Raw genomic sequence first — 5035 nt, forward strand, 5'->3', positions numbered from 1 at the left:
TGTGCCTGGGATAGTCAACTTGATTTTTGCCTCAGTGACATTAAAACCAAGATAATAGAAAATTTCAACTTGAGACAAGCTATCTGAAAGTGTGCAGTTTCTGTGATGATAGCCTGTATCCAACACTTCCTCCTGGGTGAGGATCAAAATAATCAAATGTGCAAAGATTCCTAGGCTATGTTGTGACGTTCTGATACTCGTAAAAAAGTTTCAAGATCCAAGAGAAAAGACCCAAAGCCAAGAGATGACTTTTCACTGAAAGAATTTCTGTCGTAGCCCTTTAAACAAGCAAACAAAAAAATAGGAAATTGTGTCCAAGTCTAATAATGGTTGTTAGAGAAGGCAAATTCTAGATAAGGTGATGATCTAAGTAATGAAAGCATCACTACCATCTCAGTATTGGCATTTCAAATGTAAAAAAAGTTGAGGATTGAAGAATGACACTTACATTTGCTATCAAGTTTCAATTCAAATAGATGGTTGCCAGAGGGGAGGTGGGTGGAATTTGGGTTAAATAGGTGATGGGGATTAAGGAGCCTGCATTTTGTGATGAGCACTGGGTGTTGCATGTAAGTGCTGAATCACTAAATTGTACACCTGAAACTAACATTACACTGTATGTTAATAACTGAAATTTAAATAAAAACTTTTAAAAAGGGAAATATAATAAATAAATTAATTAATTAAATTCTAAGAGTAATCACAGAAGTATGAAGACCACATTGGGTTAGGGCAGTGTGTCCAAGTATGAAAACTGTCAGGGAGAAGGTAAGAAGAGTGCTAAAGGCTACTTATTCCATTGGGTAAAAGCCAGAAATATTCTTCTGTTTTTTCTTTTTTTCTGTAACAATTCTTTTAATATGTTATGTTAGTCACAATATAGTACATCCTTAGTTTTTAATGTAGTGTTCCATGATTCATCGTTTGCGTATAACACCCAGGGCTCCATGCAATATGTTCCCTCCTTAATACCCATCACCGGCCTAATAACCATCACCCCCTCTCCTCTGAAGCCCTCAGTTTGTTTCCCAGAGTCCATAGTCTCTCATGGTTCATTCTCCCTTCTGTTTACCCCCCCTTCATTCTTCCCTTCCTTCTCCTACCCATCTTCCTACTGTTCCTCAGGTTCCACAAATGACTGAAACCATATAATAATTGTCTTCTCTGCTTGACTTATTTCACTTAGCATAATCTCCTCTAGTCCTGTCCATGTTGCTGCAAAGGTTGGGTAATCGTTCTTTCCGATGGTCGAGTAATATCCCATTGTATATATGGACCACATCTTCTGTTTTTTGCCCAAGTGTAGCACTCAGATTACTCAATCACATCTCCTAAGGTAAGGTAAAATAATAAAAGTTGAAGAAAAAGAAAAAAGTTGCCTTAGAGTGTTCATTTAATGGAACTCACTCTTCCTAAAAAGAAAAAACAAAATGAGGAAGTGGGGAAGAATGCTGTGCTAAATATGCAATTCAATAACAAGCCTTATTAGCCAAATTTCTCTTGCTAATAGTAGCAAAGAAAGGGCCAAAATTATACTGACTGTGTAGGTGATTAAGTAAAAAAAAGAAAAAACACCTATGAACTGGCTTGCCTTTATGCTTCATCTATTGCTCATTGCCATGTGGTATTGAGAGACCCCCTCTTATCAAGATTCGGTTTCTCAAATTGCCCTTGCAGATTGGGGTGAAGTCAGAATTTAGCAATGAGAAACCATGCAGTCTGCTGTAACCAATTCATCCTTCTGGGAGTGACGGATAATCCACAATGAAGGTTCTTTTCATTTTCTACTTACCACCTACATGTTGAATATAACAGGGAATTGGACTATCATCATGCTTTCATTTATTGATTCTCACTTTAAAACTCCCATGTATTTTTTTCTCAGAAATTTTTTATTCTTAGAAGTCTCACTCACAGGTGTTTGTGTTCCCAGATTCCTTCATAGCATATCAACTGGTGATGACAGATAATACTATTACTTACAGTGCTTGTGCTACTCAAATATGTTTTGTCATACTTTTTGGAGTGGCACATCCTTTTCTCCTGATTGCCAGGTCACACGATCACTTTGTGACTATATGTAAACCCCTGCATTATGTGACCATCATGAACCAAAGCGTCTGTACTCCTTGTCCTCGGTTGTTGGCTGACTTATTTATTGCTCATGTTCACTCCACTTTGTGTGGACTTTCAGGTAGAATTCTGTGACTCCACTGTGACTGATCATTTTGGCTGTGATGCATCTCCTCTCCTGGACGCTTCATGTTAGGGTACACGGTTCATAGAGAAAACAATCATTACCTATGCTTCACTAGCATTGATCATGACCCTCATTCGTGTGGTGCTGTTTTATATTTACATCATCAAGACTACGTTAAGATTTCCTTCTGCTCAACAAGAGGGGAAAAGGCCTTTTCCACCTGCTCTTCCTACATAATTGCAATTTCTGTCACAATGGCAGCTTAATCTTCATCCATATCAAGTTTTCAGCAAAGGAACGAGGGGCCACTTAAAGGAATATCAGTACTCATTAATTCTGTGATCCCTGTGCTAATCCTCTTCTTTATAACCTGAGAAACAAGAGAAGCAAGCTTTTGAGAATTCAATCAAAAGAATGAAATTTCTATCAAAGTAAAAGAATGAAGACACTCAGGAAGAATATTTTCCCCTGAATATTCTAGTCAACTTACTGATTCAAGAATTTGTCAACATGGGGTTTTTTCAAAAAATTTTAATGGTCATTACAAAATCTACCCTCATATCATTATTGTATGAAAAACATTAAAATGTGCCATTCCTCCTTAGAGTAACATAATTTTTTTTCAGGACAGCCATGCCTAAACTCAAGTCTCTCCTAACCTTTTCATAATATAACCAAAATGCAGAACTTTTTGCATGGTTAAGTATTTAAATAGGGACTTCTGGGTAAGTGATGGATAAATATGATCATTTAATTTATTAACTGATAAAGATATCAAAAGGAAAAAAACACCAAAGAAAAAAACAGAGGAAAAAATGAAAACCTAAAGAATACTTCAACACCAACAATAAAATACAAAGATGAACTTTATAATGAATAAAATCAGGAGAAGGAAGGGAAGAATGAAGGGGGGTAAATAGAAGGGGGAATGAACCATGAGAGACTATGGACTCTGGGAAACACACTGAGGGTTTCGGAGGGAGGGAGTGGGGGACTGGGATACGCCGGTGATGGGTATTAGGAGGCCACATAATGCATGGTGCACTGGGTCTTATACACAAATAATGAATCATGGAACACTACATCAAAAACTAAGGATATACTGTATGGTGACTAACATAACATAATAAAAAATAATATAAAAAATAAAATAAATAAAATCAATTCCAACTTCAATGGGAAGGGTTGAAAACTGGAAAAATTCAGGTGGTAAAAACGTGAAAAAATTACAAAAGACACTAGCACGATTGGTTTCACTGGAACATAAATGAGGTGGTTTCTTCTCAAAAAACCATATAAAGGAATAACAAATAGCACCAGCCTTCCAAAAACCCATATGGTTAATCAAAAGCACCTCAGTTTCCAAGCAGCATAACAGATGATGAAAATCAAGTTTTTCTTAAAAATTCACATATGATCCTTACTAACTTCAGTAAAGGAATGACATAAATACAGGAGAATTAGTAGAACAACATTAAAAAGGATGTGAAGAATAAATAATGGGAATGATTCAAAGCAGAAAAAAAGGCAGCATGTGGAAATTGTGGTCAAGAATATTCCTGAAGTCTCATTATTAGTGTATAGAAATGCACCTGATTTCTGAGCATTGATTTCGTATCCCGCCAACATTACTGAATTGCTCTATAACTTCTAATAGTTTGGGAGTGGATTCTTTTGGGTTTTCCATATAGAGTATCATGTCATCTGCGAAGAGAGACATTTTGACTTCTTCTTTGCTGATTTGGATACCTTTCATCCCTTTTGGTTGTCTGATTGCTGTTGCAAGGACTTCTAGTATTATGTTGAATAATAGTGGCGAGAGTGGGCATCCTTGTCGTGTTCCTGATCTTAAGGGAAAGGCTTCCAGCTTTTCCCCATTAAGAATAACATTTGCTGTAGGCTTTTCATAGATGGCTTTTATGAGATTGAGAAATGTACCCTCTATTCCTATACCTGAAGGGTTTTAATCAAGAAAGGATGCTGTATTTTGTCAAATGCTTTTTCTGCATCAATTGAGAGGATCATATGGTTCCTGAGTCTTTTCTTGTTGATATGATGTATCACGCTGATCGATTTGCGAATGTTGAACCACGCTTGCATCCCAGGGATGAATCCCACTTGGTCATGATGGATAATCCTTTTAATGTACTGTTGGATTCTATTAGCCAGGATCTTGTTGAGGATTTTGGTGTCCATATTCATTATGGAAATCGGTCTGTAATTCTCCTTTTTGAGGGGGTCTTTGCCTGGTTTGGGGATCAAGGTAATATTGGCCTCATAGAATGAGTTTGGTAGCTTTCCTTCTGTTTCTATTTTTTGAAATAGCTTTAGGAAAATAGGTATTATTTCTTCTTTGAATGTTTGGTAGAATTCCCCAGGACAACCATCCGGGCCTGGAGTTTTGTTATTTGGAAGGTTGTTTATCCCTGACTCAATCTCTTCATAATTGATTGGCCTGTTTAAAAAATCAATTTCTTCCTGTTTCAGTCTTGGTAGTTTATAGGTTTCCAGGAAGGCCTCCATCTCTTCCAGATTGCTTTATTTATTAGCATATAGCTGTTGATAAAAGTTTCTAATAATCCTTCCAATTTCATTGGTGTTGGTCGTGACCTCCCTTTTTCATTCATAATTTTATTAATTTCGGTCCTTTCTCTATTCTTTTAGATGAGTCTTGCCAGCAGTTTGTCAATTTTATTGATTCTCTCCAAGAAGCAGCTTCTAGTCCTGTTGATCTGCTCTACTGTACTTCTGGTTTCTAATTCACTGATTTCTGCTCTAATCTTGGTCAACTGCTTCCTCATGCCTGGATTAGGCCTGTCCCTCTGTTGCTGTTCC

The 5035-nt window shown here is 36.9% G+C and overlaps 1 pseudogene; it reads left to right on the top strand.

The window, feature by feature from the left end:
* The first annotated feature begins 1702 nt into the window (after positions 1–1702).
* LOC103682352 lies at positions 1703–2513 on the top strand (annotated as a pseudogene).
* Positions 2514–5035: the final 2522 nt, after the last annotated feature.

Source organism: Ursus maritimus, unplaced genomic scaffold (genome assembly GCF_017311325.1).
Source record: "Ursus maritimus isolate PB19 unplaced genomic scaffold, ASM1731132v1 scaffold_23, whole genome shotgun sequence".
Taxonomy (NCBI): Eukaryota; Metazoa; Chordata; class Mammalia; order Carnivora; family Ursidae; genus Ursus; species Ursus maritimus.